The following is a 9372-nucleotide window of genomic DNA, read 5'->3' on the forward strand; positions in this document are numbered from 1 at the left end:
ATCTCCTTTACGTACCAGCCTCCCATCTCCTTTATGTACCAGCCCCCCATCTCCTTTATGTACCAGCCCCCATCTCCTTTATGTACCAGCCCCCCCATCTCCTTTATGTACCAGCCCCCCATCTCCTTTATGTACCAGCCCCACATCTCCTTTATGTACCAGCCCCCCATCTCCTTTATGTACCAGCCTCCCATCTCCTTTATGTACCAGCCCCCCATCTCCTTTATGTACCAGCCCCCCATCTCCTTTATGTACCAGCCCCCCATCTCCTTTATGTACCAGCCCCCCATCTCCTTTACGTACCAGCCCCCAATCTCCTTTATTTACCAGCCCCCCATCTCCTTTATGTACCAGCCCCCCATCTCATTTATGTACCAGCCCCCCATCTCCTTTACGTACCAGCCCCCAATGTCCTTTATTTACCAGCCCCCCATCTCCTTTATGTACCAGCCCCCCATCTCCTTTATGTACCAGCCCCTGATATCCTTTATGTACCAGCCACCCCATCTCCTTTATGTACCAGCCCCCCCATCTCCTTTATGTACCAGCCCCCATCTCCTTTAAGTACCATCTCCCATCTCCTTTATTCACCAGCCCCCATCTCCTTTATGTACCAGCCCCCCATCTCCTTTATGTACCAGCCCCCCATCTCCTTTATGTACCAGCCCCCCATCTCCTTTATGTACCAGCCCACCATATCCTTTACGTACCAGCCTCCCATCTCCTTTATGTACCAGCCCCCCATCTCCTTTATGTACCAGCCCCCGCATCTCCTTTATGTACCAGCCCCCCATCTCCTTTATGTACCAGCCCCACATCTCCTTTATGTACCAGCCCCCCATCTCCTTTATGTACCAGCCTCCCATCTCCTTTAAGTACCAGCCCCCCATCTCCTTTATGTACCAGCCCCCCATCTCCTTTATGTACCAGCCCCCCATCTCCTTTATGTACCAGCCCCCCATCTCCTTTATGTACCAGCCCCCATCTCCTTTACGTACCAGCCCCCAATCTCCTTTATTTACCAGCCCCCATCTCCTTTATTTACCAGCCCCCATCTCCTTTATGTACCAGCCCCTCATATCCTTTATGTACCAGCCACCCCATCTCCTTTATGTACCAGCCCCCCCATCTCCTTTATGTACCAGCCCCCATCTCCTTTATGTACCAGCCCCCCATCTCCTTTATGGACCAGCCCCCCATCTCTTTTATGTACCAGCCCCACATCTCCTTTATGTACCAGCCCCCCATCTCCTTTATGTACCAGCCCCCAATCTCCTTTAAGTACCATCTCCCATCTCCTTTATTCACCAGCCCCCATCTCCTTTATGTACCAGCCCCCCATCTCCTTTATGTACCAGCCCCCCATCTCCTTTATGTACCAGCCCCTCATCTCCTTTATGTACCAGCCCCCCATCTCCTTTACGTACCAGCCCCCAATCTCCTTTATTTACCAGCCCCCCATCTCCTTTATGTACCAGCCCCACATCTCCTTTATGTACCAGCCCCCATCTCCTTTAAGTACCATCTCCCATCTCCTTTATTCACCAGCTCCCATCTCCTTTATGTACCAGCCCCCCATCTCCTTTATGTACCAGCCCCCCATCTCCTTTATGTACCAGCCCCCCATCTCCTTTATGTACCAGCCCCACATCTCCTTTATGTACCAGCCCCCCATCTCCTTTATGTACCAGCCCCACATCTCCTTTATGTACCATCTCCCATCTCCTTTATTCGCCAGCCCCCATCTCCTTTATGTATCAGCCCCCCATCTCCTTTATGTACCAGCCCCCATCTCCTTTAAGTACAATCTCCCATCTCCTTTATTCACCAGCCCCCATCTCCTTTATGTATCAGCCCCCCATCTCCTTTATGTACCAGCCCCCCATCTCCTTTATGTACCAGCCCCACATCTCCTTATGTACCAGCCCCCATCTCCTTTATATACCAGCCCCCCATCTCCTTTACGTACCAGCCTCCCATCTCCTTTATGTACCAGCCCCCCATCTCCTTTATGTACCAGCCCCCATCTCCTTTATGTACCAGCCCCCCATCTCCTTTATGTACCAGCCCCACATCTCCTTTACGTACCAGCCCCCCATCTCCTTTACGTACCAGTCTCCCATCTCCTTTATATACCAGCCCCCCATCTCCTTTATGTACCAGCCCCCATCTCCCTTATGTACCAGCCCCCCATCTCCTTTACGTACCAGCCCCCAATCTCCTTTATTTACCAGCCCCCCATCTCCTTTATGTACCAGCCCCCCATCTCCTTTATGTACCAGCCCCCCATATCCTTTATGTACCAGCCCCCCATCTCCTTTATGTACCAGCCCCCCATCTCCTTTATGTACCAGCCCCACATCTCCTTTATGTACCAGCCCCCCATCTCCTTTATGTACCAGCCCCACATCTCCTTTATGTACCATCTCCCATCTCCTTTATTCACCAGCCCCCATCTCCTTTATGTATCAGCCCCCCATCTCCTTTATGTACCAGCCCCCCATCTCCTTTATGGACCAGCCCCCATCTCTTTTATGTGGCCTGACCCACAGTCAGCAAAACCAACCACCCATCTCCTTTATGGACCAGCCCCCCATCTCCTTTATGTACCAGCCCCCATCTCTTATTCACCAGCCCCCCATCTCCTCTATGTACCAGCCCCCATCTCCTTTAATCAACAGCCCACATCTCTTTTATGTGGCCTGACCCACAGTCAGCAAAACCAACCACCCATCTCCTTTATATGGGCTGAGTCACTTCAGAATGGAGATTGAACCGCTTCCTAAACTCAGACACCATTATCATAGGTGTTTCTCTGTGGCCCTGGAAGGTAATTAAACCATACTGTGTTTGAATACAGCTTCACTATGCCACTTCTATAATGTAGAGGAGTCCGTAAAGGGTTTCCCTCTGACCAAATCAACCCGTCATTACCCATACTCCTTGGCGCTGCGGCCGGCCCCTCAGGTGTGTGAGTTATCTCTCAGGGTTGTGCTCCTTGAGGGGTCACCCCCCCCCCCATATCCAATCATAATACAGTCCTGATCTAAATATTATGTGGTCCAACAATTCCTCCACCACAAGACCTGATAACAGATTGATCTCTGGTTCAGATTAATCATCTGGCATCGACTCCCAAACGCCATCCCCCATTCCCTATGTAGTCCACTACCTTTGACCAGGGCCCACAGGACTGTAGCAGTGCCACTACTCTATATAGGGACTAGGGTGCCATTTGGGACATAGCTCAAGTCTTATTGACTAAGGGGGGGCCAAACGCCATTCGTTGACGAACTAGGGGGGAGTGTGGCATGGTGGGAGTGGAGGGAGAGAGAAAGGAGGAAGAGGAGGAAATTAATCCTGAATTTTATGAGAAAAACAAAATAGTGTTCGATAGAGGAGTTTCGTTGTGTCTCCACTAGAGAGATAAAGGAGTTTGATTGTGTCTCCACTAGAGAGATAAAGGAGTTTGGTTGTGTCTCCACTAGAGAGATAGAGGAGTTTGGTTGTGTCTCAACTAGAGAGATAAAGGAGTTTGGTTGTGTCTCCACTAGAGAGATAAAGGAGTTTGGTTGTGTCTCAACTAGAGAGATAAAGGAGTCTGGTTGTGTCTCCACTAGAGAGATAAAGGAGTTTGGTTGTGTCTCCACTAGAGAGATAAAGGAGTTTGGTTGTGTCTCCACTAGAGAGATAAAGGAGTTTGGTTGTGTCTCCACTAGAGAGATAAAGGAGTTTGGTTGTGTCTCCACTAGAGGGATAAAGGAGTTTCGTTGTGTCTCCACTAGAGAGATAAAGGAGTTTGATTGTGTCTCCACTAGAGAGATAAAGGAGTTTCGTTGTGTCTCAACTAGAGAGATAAAGGAGTCTGGTTGTGTCTCCACTAGAGAGAAAGAGGAGTTTGGTTGTGTCTCCACTAGAGAGATAAAGGAGTTTGGTTGTGTCTCCACTAGAGAGATAAAGGAGTTTGGTTGTGTCTCCACTACAGAGAGAGGAGTTTGGTTGTGTCTCCACTAGAGAGATAAAGGAGTTTGGTTGTGTCTCCACTACAGAGATAAAGGAGTTTGGTTGTGTCTCCACTACAGAGATAAAGGAGTTTGGTTGTGTCTCCACTAGAGAGAGAGAGGAGTTTGGTTGTGTCTCCACTAGAGAGATAAAGGAGTTTGGTTGTGTCTCAACTAGAGAGATAAAGGAGTTTGGTTGTGTCTCCCCTAGAGAGATAAAGGAGTTTCGTTGTGTCTCCACTAGAGAGATAGAGGAGTTTGGTTGTGTCTCCGCTAGAGAGATAAAGGAGTTTGGTTGTGTCTCAACTAGAGAGATAAAGGAGTTTGGTTGTGTCTCCACTAGAGAGATAAAGGAGTTTGGTTGTGTCTCAACTAGAGATATAAAGGAGTCTGGTTGTGTCTCCACTAGAGAGATAGAGGAGTTTGGCTGTGTCTCCACTAGAGAGATAGAGGAGTTTGGTTGTGTCTCCGCTAGAGAGATAAAGGAGTTTGGTTGTGTCTCAACTAGAGAGATAAAGGAGTTTGGTTGTGTCTCCACTAGAGAGATAAAGGAGTTTGGTTGTGTCTCAACTAGAGATATAAAGGAGTCTGGTTGTGTCTCCACTAGAGAGATAGAGGAGTTTGGCTGTGTCTCCACTAGAGAGATAAAGGAGGTTGGTTGTGTCTCCACTAGAGAGATAAAGGAGTTTGGTTGTGTCTCCACTAGAGAGATAAAGGAGTTTGGTTGTGTCTCCACTAGAGAGATAAAGGATTTTGGTTGTGTCTCCACTAGAGAGATAAAGGAGTTTGGTTGTGTCTCCACTAGAGAGATAAAGGAGTTTGGTTGTGTCTCAACTAGAGAGATAAAGGAGTTTGGTTGTGTCTCCACTAGAGAGATAAAGGAGTTTGGTTGTGTCTCCACTACAGAGAGAGGAGTTTGATTGTGTCTCCACTAGAGAGATAAAGGAGTTTCGTTGTGTCTCCACTAGAGAGATAAAGGAGTTTGGTTGTGTCTCCACTAGAGAGATAAAGGAGTTTGATTGTGTCTACACTAGAGAGATAAAGGAGTTTGGTTGTGTCTCAACTAGAGAGATAAAGGAGTTTGGTTGTGTCTCCACTAGAGAGATAAAGGAGTTTGGTTGTGTCTCCCCTAGAGAGATAAAGGAGTTTCGTTGTGTCTCCACTCGAGAGATAAGGAGTTTGGTTGTGTCTCCACTAGAGAGATAAAGGAGTTTGGTTGTGTCTCCACTAGAGAGATAAAGGAGTTTGGTTGTGTCTCCACTAGAGAGATAGAGGAGTTTGGTTGTGTCTCCACTAGAGAGATAAAGGAGTTTGGTTGTGTCTCCACTAGAGAGATAAAGGAGTTTGGTTGTGTCTCCACTAGAGAGATAAAGGAGTTTGATTGTGTCTCCACTGCAGAGATAAAGGAGTTTGGTTGGGTCTCCACTAGAGAGATAAAGGCCCAGTGTATATGTGTGTCTGCGCCTGGCTGCATAACTTTGTGTTTACGTCCACACTCTCGATGTGTGTGTGCGTGATAGCGTGTGTGTGTGTGTGTGTATATCCACTTGTGTGTGTGGGGCGATAATGATTTTCAGAATTTCCCATGGTGTTGTTGGAAGGCAACAGCAGTCAGCCAAGGCAGAGTTATCAGGTTCGATTACATACACGATTTTATTCAATCATCGCATCGCTCCACGTCTGACATTTGGTCAATAGTGCAATCTTCTAGTGATCAGAATACGCCAGACAGCCCCCCTGAACTGAATTCCATTACTTTGACTCTCAATGGATGTGTCTAAAAACAAGATGTCTACCCAGGAAGCACCAACAGAATGACCATGTTTCTCTGGATGTGTCTAAAACCAAGATGTCTACCGGGAAACACCAACAGAACGACAATGTTTCTCTGGATGTGTCTAAACCAAGATGTCTACCGGGAAACACCAACAGAACGACCATGTTTCTCTGGATGTGTCTAAAACCAAGATGTCTACCGGGAAACACCAACAGAATGACCATGTTTCTCTGGATGTGTCTAAACCAAGATGTCTACCGGGAAACACCAACAGAACGACCATGTTTCTCTGGATGTGTCTAAACCAAGATGTCTACCGGGAAACACCAACAGAACGACCATGTTTCTCTGGATGTGTCTAAAACCAAGATGTCTACCGGGAAACACCAACAGAATGACCATGTTTCTCTGGATGTGTCTAAACCAAGATGTCTACCGGGAAACACCCACAGAATGACCATGTTTCTCTGGATGTGTCTAAAACCAAGATGTCTACCCAGAAACACCAACAGAACGGCCATGTTTCTCTGGATGTGTCTAAAACCAAGATGTCTACCGGGAAACACCAACAGAATGACCATGTTTCTCTGGATGTGTCTAAACCAAGATGTCTACCGGGAAACACCAACAGAACGACCATGTTTCTCTGGATGTGTCTAAAACCAAGATGTCTACCGGGAAACACCAACAGAACGGCCATGTTTCTCTGGATGTGTCTAAAACCAAGATGTCTACCGGGAAACACCCACAGAATAAAGAATCACTCACTAGGGTGTCACATCTTATAAAGAATCACTCACTAGGGGTGTCACGTCTTATATTATAAAGAATCACTCAATAGGGGTGTCACATCTTATCTCATAAAGAATCACTCACTAGAGTGTCACATCTTATATTATATAGAATCACTCACTAGGGGTGTCACATCTTATATTATAAAGAATCACTCACTAGGGGTGTCACATCTTATATTATAAAGATTCACTCACTAGGGTGTCACATCTTATAAAGAATCACTCACTAGGGGTGTCACATCTTATAAAGAATCACTCACTAGGGTGTCACATCTTATATTATATAGAATCACTCACTAGGGGTGTCACATCTTATATTATAAAGAATCACTCACTAGGGGTGTCACATCTCATAAAGAATCACTCACTGGGGTGTCACATCTTATATTATAAAGAATCACTCACTAGGGGTGTCACATCTCATAAAGAATAACTCACTAGGGGTGTCACATCTTATATTATAAAGAATCACTCACTGGGGTGTCACATCTTATATTATAAAGAATCATTCACTAGGGGTGTCACATCTCATAAAGAATCACTCACTAGGGGTGTCACATCTTATAAAGAATCACTCACTAGGGTGTCACATCTTATATTATATAGAATCACTCACTAGGGGTGTCACATCTTATATTATAAAGAATCACTCACTAGGGGTGTCACATCTTATATTATAAAGAATCACTCACTAGGGGTGTCACATCTCATAAAGAATCACTCACTAGGGTGTCACATCTTATATTATAAAGAATCACTCACTAGGGGTGTCACATCTTATATTATAAAGAATCACTCACTAGGGGTGTCACATCTCATAAAGAATCACTCACTGGGGTGTCACATCTTATATTATAAAGAATCACTCACTAGGGGTGTCACATCTCATAAAGAATCACTCAATTGGGTGTCACATCTTATATTATAAAGAATCACTCACTAGGGGTGTCACATCTTATATTATAAAGAATCACTCACTAGGGGTGTCACATCTCATAAAGAATCACTCACTAGGGGTGTCACATCTTATAAAGAATCACTCACTAGGGTGTCACATCTTATATTATATAGAATCACTCACTAGGGGTGTCACATCTTATATTATAAAGAATCACTCACTAGGGGTGTCACATCTTATATTATAAAGAATCACTCACTAGGGGTGTCACATCTCATAAAGAATCACTCACTAGGGTGTCACATCTTATATTATAAAGAATCACTCACTAGGGGTGTCACATCTTATATTATAAAGAATCACTCACTAGGGGTGTCACATCTCATAAAGAATCACTCACTGGGGTGTCACATCTTATATTATAAAGAATCACTCACTAGGGGTGTCACATCTCATAAAGAATCACTCACTAGGGTGTCACATCTTATATTATAAAGAATCACTCACTAGGGGTGTCACATCTTATATTATAAAGAATCACTCACTAGGGTGTCACATCTTATATTATAAAGAATCACTCACTAGGGTGTCACATCTTATAAAGAATCACTCACTAGGGTGTCACATCTTATAAAGAATCACTCACTAGGGGTGTCACATCTTATATTATAAAGAATCACTCACTAGGGGTGTCACATCTTATATTATAAAGAGTTACTCACTAGGGGTGTCACATCTTATCTCATAAAGAATCACTCACTAGGGGTGTCACATCTTATCTCATAAAGAATCACTCACTAGGGGTGTCACATCTTATATTATAAAGAATCACTCACTAGGGGTGTCACATCTTATATTATAAAGAGTTACTCACTAGGGGTGTCACATCTTATCTCATAAAGAATCACTCACTAGGGGTGTCACATCTTATATTATAAAGAGTTACTCACTAGGGGTGTCACATCTTATCTCATAAAGAATCACTCACTAGGGGTGTCACATCTTATCTCATAAAGAATCACTCACTAGGGTGTCACATCTTATATTATATAGAATCACTCACTAGGGGTGTCACATCTTATATTATAAAGAGTTACTCACTAGAGTGTCACATCTTATCTCATAAAGAATCTCTCACTAGGGGTGTCACATCTTATATTATAAAGAATCACTCACTAGGGTGTCACATCTTATCTCATAAAGAGTTACTCACTAGGGGTGTCACATCTTATATTATATAGAATCACTCACTAGGGGTGTCACATCTTATATTATAAAGAGTTACTCACTAGAGTGTCACATCTTATATTATAAAGTGTTAAATGTAAGTCAGTTGTTAATAGCAGACAATGTCATTGTAAAGTAATAAAAAGTAATGAATGGGTCAAGGTTTTAATCACCAAAGAAGAATGTGATTAGCTACTGTACAGCACAATCTACCCACTTCATCTAATATACAGATGTAGGATCTTAATTTGAGCCAGGTTGCTACAGCAGGAAAATAATGCTGCGGCACCAGGAAATGTGAATTACAATGCGTATTATTAATCATGGATAGTTTGTGTGGGTTGATACATTTTTCGTAAGGGAAAAATCCAGTCTGAAATTTCAAAGTGGAAATTAACAAACTTTAGAAGCCTTTTCAATCCTCAAATACTAAAGTTTTCCTGCAACAGGGTGATCAAATTAAAACCTTCCGTCTGTACGTGTCACCTGGCAACAGAGATAAAGAGAACAGGGCTAGCAATGCTACAGTATGGTTCTTTATGTTGTCCGAATCAAGGAGTCAACTAGACGGTTCTTTATGTTGTCCGAATCAAGGAGTCAACTAGATGGTTCTTTATGTTGTCCGAATCAAGGAGTCAACTAGACGGTTCTTTATGTTGTCCGAATCAAGGAGTC

The sequence above is a fragment of the Salvelinus fontinalis genome, chromosome 11 (assembly GCF_029448725.1).
Source record: "Salvelinus fontinalis isolate EN_2023a chromosome 11, ASM2944872v1, whole genome shotgun sequence".
Classification (NCBI taxonomy): Eukaryota; Metazoa; Chordata; class Actinopteri; order Salmoniformes; family Salmonidae; genus Salvelinus; species Salvelinus fontinalis.